Genomic DNA, 19443 nt, shown 5'->3' on the forward strand with positions numbered 1-19443 from the left:
ACTTCCATTCTGGGCTGGGGGACAGCTGTCCCTGGCTAGCTGGGGGTTGGGGGCACCCCATTTCCAGGGGGCACTGTAGTATCCCATCCTCCCCACTGGGGTTCATCCACACAACATCTGTTCTCCCGCCAGGAGACTCACTGCGGCATCAAGAATGGAGGAGCATCACAGGTACCTGAAGGGACATTTTCCACCAACAGATCAACAATCTATATCATGTCTAATGGCATGATGTGATGTGCCCGTGGGTTGAAAATCACTGCAGTAATGAAAACTGATGAGGCTACGTGGCACACAGAAAAGGTTGAGAACATCTCTCCAACGATTATACCAATATTATTAATATTAATAATAGCAATAATAATATCATTTATTCTAGATGAAAGAACAAGGGAAGGTGTCCATCTGGCTTCTTATTTATTCTCAGAATCTGTCCCCATGTGTTGCACCTACCAGGCAGACAATATATATTTTTTGAAGAGACAGATCACTGCTTTGTCACATACTTTACAAAAGTTGTCTCCAAATATCACAGCACTCATGAGATGTAAATACAATCATCTCTATTTTAAGGGGAAGAAAATTGAGGCACAGAGAGGTTGAGCAACTTGCCTAATGCCACACAGCAAGTAAGATACAAAGTCGGGATTTGAATACAGATCTATGACACCAAGACTGTGATCCTTCTGTTTTGCCATGTTGCCGGGTCACTTCCCTGCATGAAACACTTTAGTAGGTCCCTGAAAGTGAGTTTCTTGTTCTTTCTGTTTATAATGTCTTATTTGACTCTCACTCATTCTTGAGCTTAAAGACTCAGTGACAATGCCCATTAATTTGTGAATCTTTTATTAGCGTGAATCATATTTTCTTTAACTCTGTATCACTACTGCATTTCACAAATACGTAGCACAAGGTAGATATTCAATAAATATTTGTTGAATTTCTATTTTACAAAGAACAATCCTGAGATTCAGAGATGGAACTCTCTCACTAGAGGCTATATAGCCAGGAAATATAAGAACCGCAATTTGAATTAGAGCTCTACTGTGAGTTCAGGGACCTTTCCACTAATCCATGTACCACTGAGCTCCATGGACATCATTTCATATTATACAACAACTGATGTTCTATAATTGTGGTTATTTCCATTTTGTCTGACAGCATCTTAATATATACCACCAACTAATAATCCTAAACTTGAGTTATTTCAGTTTTTATAATAATGAGAGTAAAGCAAACTTATTATGGAAAATTAGAAGAAAACAGAGAAAAGAAATTAAATCAATAATCCCAAAACATTTAAAATGAATATTTTCTTCCAATATGCTTATGCCTTTTTACATAATTTAGATTACAGTCTTTACATAACTTGGGATTCTAATTTTTTTTAGCTTAATATTGTAATATAAACATTTCCCTGCTTACTTCAGTAATTTCAATAATTTCCCTATTTACCATTTAAGTGACTTAAAATTATCATTTAATATGCTCAATAATCATTTTTAATGACTAAAAAAATCCATTGTATGGAGTACAGACTATCAATTAAACATTCTGCCCAATCCTAGATAATTTTTCACTATTAAAAATAAGAGTACAGCGAACATCTTTTTTTTATTCTTTCTGAATTTCAGAACACTTTTTAGAGTAATTTTCTAGGAGACAAATTATCGAGTCCGTGGGTATGAGCATTTTCAAGGCTCTTGACATCGATTGCAAACTGCTTTCCAAATGAGTTGTGCTAATTTTTTTTTCCCACTAACAGTGATTTGGATCTTACCATCCTTTTAAATTTGACAATTTCTTGAAAATATGCACATACAACCATCATGTTTTGAATTGTAATAGGAAAACAATGTTAGAGATGGGAGGCCCCCTTCCCCCTCTTATACGTTAGGAAACTGAGGTCTGGCCAGTTCCAATGGCCTGCCCAAAGTCACAGCCATTTGGGGGAATGAGCTGGGCTAGAGCCAGGTCCCCTGACCTGCACTTCCCCACAATGTCTCCCAGGGATCTAAAAACAATTTTACAATCTATTTATCTGTTCAACGGCAGCGTTGCACAGTTGCCATCACTTGACATCTTAATTTTGATTATGCCTTCAAGGGAAGCAGCTTTTGAAATAAATATCTGGACCTGGCAAGTAACAAATTCCCTTCTATGATGAGAAAAGGGTATTTCCTGATAACAGTCTTCTACCTGCCAGGGTTCTGCAGGGAACCTTGTATCTACTTATCACTTCCTTCTCTTGGCTCAGGCTTCTGGAACTCTGTGAGTCCTGCTTGACACGCAGCTTGGCAACTTTCACTACATCCTTCCCGTGGGCCTCTGCTTTCCTGTCCCTGCTCAGCACAAAGGCAGCCTACCTTGTTTTCAACCTCAGGCCAAGCACAGTGTTGCTCCAGCCCATCTGCCACATTGGCCGAATTTCCCTGATTGCTAAGTGATTCCGGGCTCTTCCCAGCAGGGCTGAGTGAGCTGCAAGTTAAGCCTCCCCTCCAAGGCTCTGCCTTGTTCGCAGACGCTGTAGGATCTGCAATGGAGTCTTCAGATGCACTCTCTCCACCAGGGCCTGGACGGCACAACACTGGGCCCATTGCTCACTCAGTGGGTGGCCTGTACTCTGCCGCAGGGCAGAAAGTACCTCCCCAACAAAGTCTCCCAGGTGACATTTCAACACCCAGCCTCTTCCCTCCAGTTCACATTACATACCACGGCAATGCAAAGTGGTCTACAATACACCTCAACTTACCTCTCTGCTCAGAAACCTTCCTATGACCACAAGCTGAAAGCGGTTGGCTTGGCTTTCAAGCCCCTCCCTATATTATAACACCTGCCTTCCACCAGTTACTCAAGTTCATTGTAATACCAGCCTAGCTAGGAGAGGCTTACAAAGGAAGGGGAGCGGGAGAAGGAGGCAAGTGAGTTAAGGGTGGAGTGAGTGATATGATTGAGATTGGGTGTAGAAAAGAAGCGTGTCTTGGATAGTAAGGGGCTTGTGCTGTCTACTCTACTAGAATGTTCTTTCCTATTTTCTCCCTGATAGACCACTCATCCTTCATAGCCCATTTATAAGCCACCTTTGAAGTTTTCCATAACCTGCCTCACCTCTAAACTTTAATCTCTTTTCTCACTACTCCTAAGACACTTGGCCCACACCCCTACAATGCCATTTTTCACACTGAACTGACATATTTTTTAAAATGTGTGACTCCCCACAACTAAATATCCATGCTATTTTTAAAAAGGGCCTGTGTCTGTTCGTCTTTTTTATCTTCATTATCTAATACTTCTCGTGTACTTAGTGCATGATCAAAATCATGCAAGATTGAATACAATGTGTAAGACAGAATTAAAGCTGGATAGGATGAGCACAGGCATGAAGGAATCATGAACACATAAGTGGAAAAGAGTTAAGTGTCACACCCTAGATGGCACACATACACATTCGTAATACAAATTGGCACCTTTAACATAAGGATGTGGACATGAAGTCATCTGACTGATTGGGAGTTTTGCAGGACACTGAACACGGGAAATTATCAACAAATATTGATCAATAAATGAGCTTGATAGTTTTTCACAGAAGAGCCCCAGGACTAAAACTGTAAGGAGTAAGCTCCGTAGTCAGAATAATCCATGTACCCTTGGCCAGCCAGAAGCAATTCTACTCTTTTTTCCATAACGAAGCATACATCATGAGCCATAGTGGTCACCGCTAGGCACCTATGACATCCCCCTAACGGGTCTCATATCTATTAAGCAGAGGAAGGCTTGGGTGCACAGCCAAGAGGAAATTCGAAGCCTAAGATTCCACACATCTCTTGATCACCAAATAATACGTCAGCACTAAAAATATCCATGAAGAATTATGTCTGGTTGGGCATTTGAAGAAGACTTTGTGCCTCTCACTTGAGGATACTGGGGGAAATGTGACCATGTCATTTACCTGCAGTTCTTAAATAGGTGGAACGTTCTTGCCAAGTAGCCTGAGAGCTGCTGGTGGAACATGTCACTTTTTCTTTACCCTCCTCTTCTTCTACATGCATGTCTATCTTTTGTAATTGAATCTCAATATGGCATTGGGGTATTTTTAAAATCTAGAGATTGGAAATACTTATTGGAAGAGGCTGGTTTAGGGGTTGGGGGCTTGGCACTGGCAGCAGCGGAGGGGCTTGGAGACGGGAGGCAGGAGGAAGGCTGCCCAGAAGCAGAGGGAGTGTGGAAAAGGCCAGGTTTGGCTTAAGAGCCTTAGCATCAGCTGCTGGAACCTGGCAAATGGAGAAGTAATTTTTTCACAGCCAGCAGTAAAATGAAACTTATGGAAACAATAATGTAAATGTTCTGCCTAGCCAGTGAGTTAAATGAGAGAAGAGGAGATGTTTCCAACCAGGCCTGAAAATCAGTGCAGTTTGGTGGTCTAAGGATAGCCAGGAAGTTAATGGTATTTCAAGTTTTGAGTCAATGATGTACATCAGAGGTCAGCAAACTATGGCCCACGGCCCAAATCCAGCCCATTGCCTGTTTTTTAGGCTCACCAGAGAAGAATGGGCTTTACATTTTTAAATGGATGCGGAGAAAAATAATCAAAAGAAGACTATATCATGACACGTGAAAATCATATGAAATGTGAATTTCAGTACCCGTAAGTAAAGTTTTATTGGAACATAGCCACAAGTATTCATTGACATAGTGTCTGTGGCTGCTTTCTTGCTACAGTGACAGAACTGAGTAGTTGCAAAAGAGACCACATAGCCTGCAAAGCCCAAAATATTTATTTGCTATCACTTTCCAGAAATTTGTCAACCTCTAATATACACGGTCAGAGAAGATTAGTTCAGGGTCCATCCCTTATGCAGTAAAGGCAACATGTAACACACAGTACAAGGCACAAGCTTGAAGTTCAAAGAGAATTTGGAAGACTCCTGGTCCAGCTTCCCACTCTGTAGAAAGTCCTGCAGAAGCTACCCAGGAGTGAGGATTCACAACTTCCAAAAAGCCTAACCCTTCATCAAACACTTCAACTCTACCTACTATGATTCTGATATTGACCTAAAGTCATCCTCACCCCCACCCATCTTATATAGATGAGTTATAAGCTTTCTTATCTATAAACTATTTCTACATTGAGAGAGCATTAACAAAAATCCTTTTTGATCCAAGAGGGGACTCCTACCACCTTCCATGGGTTAGCACTTTGTGCGTATTAAGGGGCTTTTGCATACAATGTCCATTTTGCCTTCATTACGTCTCGCAGGGAATAGGCCCTCATGATTATTCCTGTTACAGGCGAGGAATCCAAGGGTTAAGGTTACGGACTGAATTGTGCCACCCCCCACTCCCCGCCAAAAGCATATGTTGAAGCCCTAACCCTCAGTGTGATTGTTTTTGGAGACAGGGCCTTTAGGGGGGTAATGATTAAATGAGGTCATAAGGGTGGGGTCCTAACCCAAAAGAACTGGTATCCTTATAAGAGGAGAAAAAGACACCAGTGATCTCTCTCTATATATATACACACAAAGAAAAGGCCATATGAGGACACAGCAAGAAGGTGGCCATCTGCATGCCAGGAAGAGAGCCCTCATCAGAAACCAACCCTGACTGCACCTTGATCTTAGACATCCAGCCTCCAGAACTGTGAGAAAATAAATGTCTGTTGTTTAAGCCCCCCAGCCATTAGTACTTTGTTATGGCAGCCCAAGGAGACCAGTTAATAGGGTTAAATGACATGGTCAAAATGAGGCAGCTCACCAGGGTCAGAGCAGGGACCCATCACTCATTGTGCAAATATTTATTTTTTAAACACCTACTAAGTGTAAGGAGTCTTACGGAGGAGACAGGTTTTAGGCCAAAAGTCACACCAAAACAAATAAAGCTATGACTATAATAAGTGCTACCACAGACAGATTATGTACTATGAGATGTAAATAAGATGAGCTAACTTACTCAAGGTGGTCAAAGGAGGTTACCTGGAGACACAATTGGACTGACAGCTAAAAGGCAAAGGAGAAGTGAAGGAGGAGAGGCAACATCCAGAGAGATGGCATGTACAAAGGCCCTGTGGTAACAGGAAGCATGTGATGATCAAGGAAATCAGAGAAGGCCAATCTGTCTGGACCAGAAAGACAGGGGGAGTAACGTGAGAGGAGGCTGCAGAGGCAAGAACTCATGACCTTGTCAGCCATTTTAAGTAAGTGTGGCTTTATTAAGAGAATTTAAGAGCTATAACATGCTTTCAACATGAGAATGACTTTTAAAGGTTTCTAATTAGAAAGGATTATTCTGGCTGCAGGGTGCTAAACACTGGAGGAAGTCAAGGGAGCTGCAGGAAGCCTAGATGAGAGATTGTTGCAGAAGACAAAATGAGAGCGGCTTGTTCCTATGCCCACAGAGGTTGCTTTGAAAACGTAGAGAAGGAACTGGTTAAGAGAGCTGTTGATGAGGTAAAACCATCAGGTTTTGTGATTGATGCAGTATGAGGTTGAGAAGGGGATGTCAAGTACGTCTTCATGATTCCTGTATATTTAATAGAATGAAGGAGAGGAGGACGACATTGACTGAGATGTGAAATACTACAAGAGGATGTCGATGCTCTCCAGCCCCCAGAAACATACCTGCAGTTGAACAAAGTTGGGTGTGCTAACTAACAAGGGAGAATGCACGACAGGGACTTGCAGAGCACCTCAGTGAGAGGGTGTTAGAAGGGACATATTATAGAATTTGGGCTTCTCTTAGGTCATCTGGGGATTATACAAGGAAAGGGGGCTTTGCTCTGCTTTGGGTGCTGTTGGGAAGCGGGGGTGATTCTATGGTTGTGGAACTTCATCATTCTTACCTAGAAGGCCATCAGGATGGAGTGATTGATAAAGCTGTGATTGATAAAGACAGTTCAGGCTTATATTATCCGGGGTACATGATGTTGGGTCATTTTTGTGGTAGGGACATTGTTTACCTTTTTGTCTGTGTTCAGACATGATTATGGAACGATCTTGCCTGTGTCTTGTCTGAGTGGCCTTGCCTGATGCTGGTGTTCTTTGGACTTGTTTATGTCAAGCAGGAGAACACCACAGCTTAGCTATAAAGGACAGGACGCTCCCAGCAACGCCACAGCCTCCCTGACGGTGCCAGGCGAGTTCCCGCTGTCCGAGCTGCTTTCTTTTCTCAGTCACCCCTTTTGGTCAAGGACAGATAAAGTCGGGCTGCAGGACATTCATCTAGGACATTCCCATTGTTACCACTGCTGAGCTTTTGCTGATCAGGAGGTTGAAGAGGATGTAGTCTGTAGTGGGACTAGGGTTTGTCACTGCATTTCCCTTTGTGGCAGGACAAGTCGCTTAACATCTGACAAGACAATGGCCGCACAGTTAGCATTTATAACTCTGGACAGGATACATCAGCCAACTGCAACACAGACAATTACCAGAAACAGAAACAAACATGGTACTTAGTTCACACAATAGACCCCGAAGACAGGGACCTAGATTACCAAACCCAGGCAATGAAAACGTGTCCCAAGTTCCAAATAGTGTTCTCTTGAGATCCAAATGGAGCCTAATTATAGATTTCTATTTAGGTGCAACAGAAAGTGTTGGCTGCAACACAAATTTGACCAGCTAAGAAGAAATTAAGGGCGATGTGATTAGCCAACACAATGTAGCTAATGAATTTAAATTTAAACTGGTTTGTTGGGTTTCCAGAGCAGAATTTGTATTATTTATGATATCTGAGAGGGTCAGAGATAAGTTTCAGACCACCTTTCCACCTGTATTATCCCTACTTTGATTGCAGCTCACGTAGCTATGTAAGAAGAGGCAGTCAATTCTTCCTCTTGGGAATTCTCCCAAGTAGCCTGTATTTGCCTCTTTGGGGAGGTGTCTGGGTATTCTTTTCAGGGAATCACATAAATCCATTGCCTGGAGCCACATTGCCTCTGGCTCAGAAGAACAGAGTGAGTGCGAGAAGGCAATTATCAGTGCCAAGAAGAGCAGTGACCCTCTTGTTGAAGAAGGTCTGACTGAAGTTGTTTCAGTTTGGGGTGAATGTTGCTAAAATTATCTCCTTTGAAATTATACATTCGAGTTTAATGTTTCAAACCCCTGATTGATTGCTCAAGTTAGAGCTGTGATAACAGTGGTTGGTGTGCTTCAAGAGGCTGAAAATGCCAGCTCTTGGGAAAATGACAGTTCTCTGAGAAATAATCAGGTTCACTGCACATCTGTCTTCAACGGAAAGGTTATCACTCAGCGCACAAAACTAACTATGATGGTCTTTCCCCCCCAGCACTGAAGGTCCTTTATTACTAACTAAAGATCCTATGAAAAAAGAGGAGACATTTCATTTTAACTTCCTGTTGATGTCCATTTTCCTTTCACTAGCTATCTCATCACACACAAAAAATATTTTGCTTGAAAATAAAGTCCTTCTGTATGGTTTGAACATTTCTTTTATGAAAAGCAGAGGATGGAGTAGATGACATCCCTGTATCCCCTGGCGTTATTGGAATTCTATGATTCCTGGACTGGACATAGTGAAAAATATATAATGTGATACAATTTCTGCCATATAGGAAATTAATCAATATCGATGATTAATAACCATACAGCAGGACTTCCCTGGTGGTGCAGTGGTTAAGAATCCGTCTGCCAATGCAGGAGACATGGGTTTGAGCCCTGGTCCAGGAAGATCCCACATGCCACGGAGCAACTAAGCCCATGTGCCACAACTACTGAGTCTGTGCTCTAGAGCCCGCGAGCCACAACTACTGAGCCTGTGCCACAACTACTGAAGCCCACACACCTAGAGCTCGTGCTCCGCAACAAGAGAAGCCACCGCAATGAGAAGCCCACGCACTGCAATGAAGAATAGCCCCCACTCGCTGCAACTAGAGAAAACCTGCGTGCAGCAACAAAGACCCAATGCAGCCAAAAATTAATTAATTAATTTAAAAAATAACCATACAGCAGGATGGTGATGGTGATAATGAGGACTCAGTTGCTGCTAACAGTGATTGTGAAGACTTCTACTTTGGTTGGGGGTGGGTAGAGGGTATAAGAATCATTTGAGTTCAATTTCCAAAGAATTTGATGAACTTTCCTCTTATTGGAAGTTGGAAATGAAACTCACAGATTCACAGAGGGAGGGAGCAGAGATGGCTTAACATAAAGGTGTTGGGTTTCAGTAGTTGTAAAATAAGGATTAGACCCAGGACCTCTAGGCCTAAGATAAGGATAATGTATTTGAAATCAATTAAAGGATTGATAATTTTCACCCCCCCCAAAGGTTCACCTTATCCTTAAGAAAATGATTTGCAGGAGCCTAAAAGCTCAGAAACATACCATTTTCTGTAGGAGAAGGTGAGCATTCACTTCCCCCAAATACAAAGGCTACATCCACGTAACTGAGTTGACAATTACACATGGGACCATCTGGCTATATTTATAATTGGTATAATGAACAGCTCCTTGTTTCAGATATTAAAAGCAAGATGATTTAGCACATGCTAAGTGAGCATGAAGATAGACCCTATCTAGTCAAATGATGGAAATGAATTTAATAATAAAACCCACCAGAAGAAGCAACTGCTCATGTGAATTTCAAAGAAACTCTTCCTGCCATCTGCTGTTGCTAGCATTTTATATCACCATATTTACCTGCTCTCTTCCAGAGCCCAGTGCTGCTAAGCTCTTTGTACAGAATAAGTTACTAGGCAGGAAAGCAGAGTGACTGAAGGGATGGGAGTGAATACAAAAGGCCCTTCACCATCTCCAGTCTCAGCGTGCTATTTTTACCAGCCAGGTAGACACTAGCAGTATAGGAATCAATGCTGGACTTCTCCAGGAAAGTTTTCACAATGAAGGACAAAAAGGGACTAAAGAAGTGGTGACTTGGGTGGGCTCAGAGATCACCAGGGCCATCAGGTAGAGCTGCTTGGCCACACCAGGATCCCATTGCCCCCCTCCATGTCCCTCCTCCCCAGTACCCTGCAACATGAAATCCAGATGTAATCAGGTCTAAAGACTGCAACAAAGAAGATCTCCCCAGAGGAAGAACACATGCCTGCAGGCATTGTCAGCGAACACCCTGGAGCCATTTATAGATGTCCCAAAGCCTGGGACAGTGTAGAAGGTCGGTAGAAGGGAAACAGCACTCTCATAAATGGAGAATCAGGCATTGGTAGTGGTGGTGGTGGTGGTGGAGGGGTGATTTTGATATTTCTCTCTCAAGAGAAGAGCTTAGGAGACAAGGTACTTAAATAATCATGGGTCCAGGTTGGTCCCACCTCACAAGCTTACAGCAGAGAAAGGAGAATATAGGGGACTGTGAGTACAAGCAGCAAGCAAGCTCTCCAACCACCCCCCAGGGATCTGATTTGTTTGCAATATGTTCCCTGGTAAAGAGAAAGGGAAATCTTACCTTGATTTAAGCCCAGTGCCCGAGGGAGCTGCACTGTGGCCAGATTCCCCAGAGAGAGAATAACCATTGCCAACAGAGGGGCTCAGCCCTTCCCCAGGGTAGATGGTTTAGACTCTTTGGAGATACTTTATACACTTCTTGTGAAAAACAGAACTCCTGACAGTGGACCTTGGCAACTTTCTATCCAGAGAAGACCTGATAGACCGCCATCTTTGGGCACCTTGTAGGGCCCATACAGAAACCATGGCAGGGTTTCTCCGAGACCTGAGCTCAGCAGGGACACAGACTGATTGGAGAACAGCTGAAGAGAAGCCAGATAAGCCACACCTGCATGCTCTGCTCCTGTCTATGGCATGCAGCTGTGCCTGAAGAGGAAGGACCACCTGTTGGCAATGAAAACCAATTAGATTCTGGGGTGAGATCAGTCCCTGAGGGGATAACTAGTTGTTGACACAGCTCTATCAGGTTGGTTACTGGAGAAAGACCCTGAAGACTGGAGTGGAAAATAGCCCGGAGCCTGGAGATATAGTGCTTAAGTTTTCTGGTTTGGTTTGGTTTGGTTTGGTTTGGTTTTGGTGGGAGGGGTCAGTGGGAGAAAGGGTTCAAGAACACGTGTAAAATGAAAGCTACAGGTCAAACTTCTCCCCCAAAGAAATGCATATACACATGACTTGCCTTCAAATGCAGGGAGCCCACAGGGTCACTGAAGCCCAAGTATGCACCCAAGGTTAAGAACCCCTGCTTAGGAGGCGTTTTTGAACAGAACAGGTGAGGAGATTATTTATAAGATGTAATAACCTCACTGGCAATTTCTCAAAGTATGTTTCCTGCAGCACTTACATCACAGTCACCTGGCACCATCACCCAGTTCTTGCTGAAAATGCAGATTCCTGAGCCCTTTCTCAGAATTAAATAATCAGGATTGTTCACAATAGGGCTTTGGAGTTTGCATTTTTTTAAGCACTCAGGTGGTAATTATACATTATATAGATTAAGAACTCCTGAGAGTTAAGAATGACCCTAAAAAAGGTCTTCGGGGTCCAACCAAAACCCAAGGCTGATACAATAAGATATCAGAAACTGATCACTAATTGACTGTCAATTGATTAAGGACCAAGAGGGTGGGTGGAGCTCAGGTCATCTGACTGATAGAGGAGGGGGTCCACCGATACTGATTATGAGCTAACATTTGTCTAGCATCTGCTTCAGTCCAGGCACTTGAGCATGTGGTTTATGCCATTTAATTCCTCTCAATCATTCTCATACTATAGATGAAATCAAGGTTCAGAGAGTTGAAAAAAATTACATTGCGTCATGGAGCAGAATAAAGAGAGGAGCCAGGCCTTAACACAGGCAACCTGACTCAATGCTCGTGCATTTTAAAAAATTACACCAAACAGTCTGCCTTTTATATGCCAAATTTGGAGGACACAAGAGAAAAATACTGAGCATACAGTGTCTCCAGTGATCAGGCAATACACTTCAGAACAAAAGATTTATTCAGATAAAACAGGAGAGAGAAATACAAAATCTGATGTCAATCCATTGGCAGCAGATGAAGTTTGAGCAACACATGCAGTGGGCAACAAGAAATGGGACTCACCCTACAATTCAGAGTCACTGGAGGGGCTGCTAGAGAAATAGTGTTTTGAATCAGCTCTAAAGAGTCCATATAATTTTGAATTCATTCCACCTTATGTAGAGTCTGAGTTTAAACAGACCAGAATCTCCCAGAAATCCACCTCATATATTACTTTAGATAAACAAGAATACTTATGGGAGACAGAGAGAGGAATTCCTGAACAAAGGTAAGTTTCTTGGTTCGTAATCCCCAATTCCTCGATAGACCTCAAAGGATAAAGTGAACTTTGCTGAGTGCTTACTGTGTGCCCGTCATGGTATTAACTCATTTAATCCTTATCCAAATATTTTAGGCGAGGTATTATTATTACTGTGCCCAGTTTTAAAATGACATAAGCTTGGCCAAGATGTAACAAGTAGGAAATAGTAGAGACAGGACTTAGACCCTGACAGTCCAGGGACAGCAAGCTCTCTCTAACCATCAGCTACACTGATCAGCTAGCCTAGGTAGAGATTTAGGGAATTTGTTGAGTCCATTACAGTAGAAGAGAAAAGTTAGAAAGACCATATGTGACAGAAGACTTGGTATTCATTTAGGTGCATACATGACCATGTTTTGAAGGTAAAGGGCATTAGGTTATCAGTTTTTGAGTCAACCTCCTGAGTAACTATGAGATTGAGGGAAGAGGGACAACGGTTTATCTGTCTCCCTCTGTCTGGCAAACAACCCCATTCCCTGAGGAGAGTTTCTCAAACTTGAAAACATGTTTATTCCAACTCTGAGCAATGTTTTGTTCCCTTAGAGTCTAGGGAATAGTCCTGAAGGTCACTGACATTGTTTTAAGTGCCTCTCCTCTTTGCAACTCTCCCTGATTTTAATCTCACAATATGAGGACCCATAATTTAAAAGCTGGATGGACTGACTCCCGAAAAGCAAAAAGAGAAGGGTTTATAGAGATGTATAACTGCCCACCCTTGTGTCCACTGACAGTCCATCATGGAGAATGATGCACACCTCCAGTTTCCTAAGAGGGCAGGGGGCACCTGTAGAGCCCACTAAGATGAGGGCTCTAGTGATTCAGCAAGATACATCCCAAAATTAACGGTCAAGGTTCAGCTGCCCTCACAAGCTAATCTCTTACAGCCTCATGACTCAGAAAACATTTCCTGCAAAAGTGTCCATATGTTTGCCAATGGAATGACATCAATCTCAGCTTTTTGTCCACATTTTTCAGTAACTTCCTTGTGTTCGTTTCTGTAAACTTGTTGATCTCTAAGGGTTTCTCAGTTTTGCTTCAGATACTCTGGTTGACACAGGAATGCTGGTGCTTCTGGCTCTGTGTTCATCCAATGCCATCCTCAGCATGATAATAATGAGAGCTAACGTTATTAAGTGCTGGCTATGTGCCAGGTGGTGTTCTAAGCAATTACATCTATTTACTCATTTAAATCTTTTTTAGTAAGTTCATGAATTAGAGCTGTTTTGTAGATAAAGAAATGAGAACACAGAATGTTCCAGCCATTTGCTCAAGATCACAAAGCTAATATGTGGCACAGCAGGACTCTGAGTCAGTTTGGCTTCAGAACCTGAGTGCTCAACCAGTATGCTATTTGTCACCAATATGTCCATACCTCAACCCTAATGTTACCTATTATAATTTTAACTTATTCACACCACACTACGAACTCACACGCATATATTAGCACATATGCTGGAGCAAGAAAGATTACCAGAAGATCAAAAACATTATTCAGGCAGTAATAACAATGGCTAATGGCATTGTACATTCTTTATGATTTTAAAAGCATCCTTGCAAAGCTGTATAATTGACCCAGTTTTTTAACCCTCTGAATCAGACAAGTCAGATAGATTGTTCAAGATCATCAGCAGGTCTCTGGACTTCTGAACTCAGATCTACCAAATGCAGAGGCCCCTGCCCTTTCAACTATGACATACAACCTTCTTACTAACTGCTAGGCACAACCAGCCTAGTATAGTGAAATGAACACTTGGATAAAGTGTCTGTCATCATGGTAGAACTATTAACAGCCAAAGAAGGAAGGAAGCATTGTCCATAATTAGACATAAATTCTAGGCTTTAGGAAAAAAATCGTTTGTAAAAGTTCAGAGAAAAGGTAGGTATGACTCCTTGGTGACACTATAAAAGTTAAAATGGCTAAAAGAGGAAAGGTTCACATAAAAGAATTCTATCAGAACTATCACTAACGTCTTAGTTTGTTTGAGCTGCTATAACAAAGTACCATAGACTGGGTGGCTTATAAATGACAGAAACTTATTTCTCACAGTTCTGGAAGTCATGGTCGGGTTCTGGTGAGAACCCTCATCTGAGTTGCTGACTGCCAACTTCTCATTGTATCCTCAAATAGCACAAAAAAGGTCATCTAGCTCCCTGACCTCTTCCTATAAGGGCACGAATCCCATTCATGAGGGCTTCACCCTCGGGACTTAGTCACCCCTTAAGGGCTCCATCTCCTAATACCATCACATTAAGAATTAGATTTCAGTATATGAGTTTTAGGGGACATAAATATTCAGTCCATAACAAAAAATGACATTGATCAAGAAGAAAAAGGAAAAGTGTCTTTTAAAAAAGCAAACAAACAAAAACTATGCAGAGAGCTCTTGATCTCAGATTTTAAAAGAAATGCCTGAAATATGAAAAGAAGCACTTATAACCAAGGAATACTAGCCAGTCTTAGTGATAACCAGGATAAACAGAGTTGAAATTGCCCTGAGTCTTAAAAAGACAGTGTCAGGGCACTGAAAGGGGGCTTTGAGCTGAGTTCAGAGCAGGAAGAAGAATGAGGAATGGAAGGGCCCCATGCTCAGGGGCAGATGGTGTCATGTTGAAAGCTAACAGAGAAAAACAGGACAATTCGGCTTCTTTCTTGCTTTCTCTATCGAGGAAAGTGATCTTCAAACTGGGAAGGCTTGAACAAATATGGTTTGTAGGAAACTGAAACCTAAGGTAGGCAAGGAGACAATAAGAAAACACCAAGCCCCTCAAATGAGTTCGAGTTCACAGGCCCCGCTGCAGTGAGTGCTGGAGAGTTTGGGAGAATTTAGAGAACAGATACATGCTCCAATTTTTAAAAACAAGCAACAGATGGATTACAGAAAGATGAAAAGTATCAAGACCTGGAAATATTTTTTACGGATATATAGACTTTTATTAGGGCAAGCATTTCCACAAGCATAAAGATCTCTTTAAGACAAATAGATGGCCTAAGTATCTTTGTTAAGTAGTGATCAAAAATGAAGTAAAATTTAGCAAAATTAATTCTAAATAAAGACATTCAGCATATAAACCAAGTCTTTTGAAGTTTTTTAACACCGAGACCCAATCACATTGTTTTCCAAGTTAGAGTGTCTAACAATTAATGTTGAAACCATAATTAATAATATGACACATATGATACTGTGCTTTTCCAAAGTAAAGAAATATATTTGACGTAATATTTTTATGAATCACATTTGATATCACAAAATAAACTTTACTGGACAAAAAACAATTGTTAAAAAAATCTCAGAAAAAAAAAGACAAAATGAAAAGATAGACATAGTGTACAGATAATGTTAAAATATTGTCACACAGGGCGAGAGAGAGTCATGGACATATACACACTAACAAACGTAAGGTAGATAGCTAGTGGGAAGCAGCCGCATGGCACAGGGAGATCACCTCGGTGCTTTGTGACCGCCTGGAGGGTTGGGATAGGGAGGGTGGGAGGGAGGGAGACGCAAGAGGGAAGAGATATGGGAACATATGTATATGTATAACTGATTCACTTTGTTATAAAGCAGAAACTAACACACCATTGTAAAGCAATGATACCCCAATAAAGATGTTAAAAAAAAAGATACAAAAAAAATAAATAAAATAAAATAAAATAATATATTGTCACAGGTATGGGAATGTATCATTTGAATATAATAAATGTTATAAAGCAAAAGGTTGTCAAAATATAGGAGAGTTATTTCGAAACACATGCAAAACCAAGATCATGAAGTAGTGGCAACTATTTCTAATGTATAACAGATATTGAAATGCCGTGGGGGAAATGAACAGAAGTATCTCCTGAAGTGGTAGTGACAAAGGACAGAGGTGGTTTTCAGAAGTTCAAGGGACATAGCTAATTAACTTACCACCTCCTTCAAATAAAAGTGAGACTCTCTTGGGAGAATCTAAGCCCATTAGCAGACACATCTTAGAGCAGTTAATGAAATGCTTCATATTTCAGCAGAAAGAGATTTCAACGGTAAAAATGACATAGGAATCAGAAGCATACTTCGCTGTGACACTTGGTAGTTGACATTTTCCCAGTGACCACAAGTGTGAGATCCTCATGAGGCTGATGTCCCCCAGCTGCATGAATATCTGCACTCTCATTTCACCAAAGAACATGAACTCTGCTGGGTGCTCTGTATTCTGGGTGGAGAACGCCAACCAATTCTGTGTAGCCTAAATCAACATGGGCATCCACCACCGTTTTAAACTCATCACCCCACAGAGCTGGCCCAGCAGGCTTCATCTGGAAAATAACTGGTTCATAGACTCCTTTGGGATTTTTTTTTTCTAGTTTGCACTACGGTACCCCATAAATAATCTCAAACTCTTGCTTATCAATGAGAGCAAAATTTGGAATAAGAAATTGTTCTTAGCATTCTTTATTCTTGGCCAAGCCTTTCTGAACTTCAGCTCAGGGAGCAAAACTATCATACTTCCAAACATGAAACACTTTATCCATCATGCCTCCAAATTCTGCACTCCAGAATCCAACCAGATCAGAGTGAGCTGTCTAAAGATGAATGGTTTTACTAATATTTTCCAGAAACTCATTTATCTTTGAGGGTTTAAGGCAATAACTATGAAATTCATAGAATGTTCCATCATATTGTCGGGGGGCCCCCATAGCAGAAGATGAATGGATCTGAGGGGCAGGTGACCACGTGGCCAGAGCCCTAGTCAGGCCGCCCTGGAGGACAAGCGTGGCAGGGCTTTGGGTGCTGAGAAGGGCAGCCAGTCAGTGGTCCTCCTTTTACGGCTTTCCTAATGGAAATCAAGACCAGGCCAATTTTTAAAAGAGTAAATATCTTTTAATACTTAAAAGATCATAATTAAACATAATTGCGTGTGCCAATATCATTCTTATAAGGCAAGCTTTACCAAAGGAATCTTGTTTCTGTGTTGAGAGGCTATGAAGGTAAGTCAACACTTTACTGGGTCAAGATTTCAAGATGCCATTGTCAAACTACCCCTAATGACAACATAGATAAACTTGGACTGAATGCCGGTTAAGTAAGGATTCCTAACTAGCTGAATGACTGAATGTATATGCTGTTGATGAACTCAATTCTGTCTGAAGAAACATACTGTGTGGTAAGGGGGGCTGGGGTATGCTTTCCTTGCATAAACCATATATTTGGCACATTTTTAATGACTCATATATACAGAAATCAGCTACATATTTTGATGCAACTGTTTTGAAGATATTTTGACAGCCCAGTGAAACAATTTAAAGAATTTTCCTCAAGTGCCAATTAACATAATTACATACACACTCACTTCCTGATCTTCATCCCACTTCTGAGTGAATTTTAGAGGGGCAATAAGGTCAGATTCAGGGGTGAGATGAGGCTTTGCGACATTCATTATTCACGTTGCTAGGGCATGACAAAAGATGTGTTTATATTTTGATGAACCCATTTCGATATGACCAAATCAAAGTAGTCACATCAAAATCCTTTTCCAGATCGGATTTCCATACATTTATCTGCATCACAGATTTTGGAACTCTACAGCACTAAGGATCCATCTCTTCAATACCCCGTAAGACATTTCCTTCCAGGTTGGCAATAACTCATTGTGCTTCTAACATATTTGAGGACAGAAAGATGGAGACTGGTTTTAGAGTCAGTATTTGCTAGATCTCCACCAAGTCAGATGTCATCTTCTTGCCTTTGGGAATACAGGTAAAGATGGCATATCATTCCAGGTTCTTTGTAAGTAATAGAAATAGACCCTGGCTGACAAAGCCAGAAAGGACTTTATAGGAAGGCTACTGGGTAGGGCTTTCATAGCAGAAAAGTCAAACAACCAGGTCTTGGGGAGGCCCACGGTCAGAGTAGCTCCAGGGAGCTCATTAGAGAACCCAGACACAGCTCCTGCAGGAAGTACCATCAACAGCTTCAGTTCCACTGGCCAACTGTCCCTCTGTGTCTCTGCCCAAGTTTCAAATCTTGTCTCATTGCCCCCTGTCCTGTGACCAGGACTATTGGGGTCATGTGGATGGAGGAGAGCAATTTCCCCAAGGGAAAAGGAAGGGCACAGTTATCAGAAGAAAGGGGCAGTGTGCAGGAAAAGAAAGAAAAAAAATAGACCCACTAAAGACCTGAACTTTAGTCAAACACTCATTTTCAAAACTACAGGTTTGGCCTCACCTGCTTTATGTAAATAAGGGGTTTAGTTGGCTGCAAGCACAGTAAGAGAGCTGACACAGCCTTGGTGGTCCCAGCATCAGTAAGACGGCACCCTTTCAGAGGTCCCAGCACAGCCATGGGACCTTCACCATGGCCCCCTGGGTAGCCCTCCTCTGTGATTCTGGTCTCTGGGACACATCCTCTCATTCATTCTCCACCTCTAGGAATGGTAGCTGCTTCCTGTAATTACGAATGTCTGGGTTATCTCACATGTGCCTTTTTGCCCACTTTGTCCTTCTGTAGCTACGTTAAAAAGCTCCTATGTTAATTTCCCTCTACTGGAAATGTTGAGAGTATTTCTATCTTCCTTTCCGGAGTCTGACTGATGCAAATGCTGAAAACCCAGGTGATGTCCACAGTAGGATGTTTGGTGAGGGAGGTTGATACCATGCGGTACTTGGAATGCATGTCTTGTTCAAAGGAAGACTTAGGGAATGTGATCACCAGCTTCAACTATCTGAAGAGCTTTCATCTGAAAATATTTATCCCCTGTAGTTCCGGAGGGCAGAACTAGGATTAGTGAGCAGAAATTTCTAGGAAGCAGGTTTCAGCTCAAAATAAGGAACTATCCTCTAAGCCCTTGAACTGCCCCCAATGGAATGCACTGGGCAACTTTTAGTGGAGGTTAGTCAAGCAGAGGATTGGTTTTCATCCCTCTGAGACACCGGAGAGGTGCCCACCAGAGTGACATGCTGGGCCAGATCAACTCTTGAGGCCCCAAAATCCTTCTGCAGAATCTGTAGGCTTTAATTAAAGATTGAGTCATTTTCTACTGGAACTCGAGAACAAAGCTGGGGTGCTTGGTGACCTGCAGAAAACAGTATCAATTATCCTCTAAGATTTATCTTGGCTCCAGCGTACTTTAAAACAATCACTCTTATTCTAAGACTGAAAAATTCAACTTCCCACCATTGTACACCCAGCTGAAAGCGGACACCCATTAGTAG

At 41.9% G+C, this 19443-nt stretch overlaps 1 pseudogene across 1 annotated transcript; it reads right to left on the bottom strand.

The window, feature by feature from the left end:
• Positions 1 to 16246: 16246 nt before the first annotated feature.
• LOC309970941 (protein NipSnap homolog 3A-like) lies at positions 16247 to 17669 on the bottom strand (annotated as a pseudogene). Its single transcript has 2 exons — positions 17583 to 17669; positions 16247 to 16992 (listed from the first exon to the last, which is right to left on the bottom strand). The product of its transcript is annotated as a protein NipSnap homolog 3A-like (transcript).
• Between the last annotated feature and the right edge of the window lie 1774 nt (positions 17670 to 19443).

The sequence above is a fragment of the Leucopleurus acutus genome, assembly GCF_964270905.1.
Source record: "Leucopleurus acutus genome assembly, chromosome: 13".
NCBI classification, from domain to species: Eukaryota; Metazoa; Chordata; class Mammalia; order Artiodactyla; family Delphinidae; genus Leucopleurus; species Leucopleurus acutus.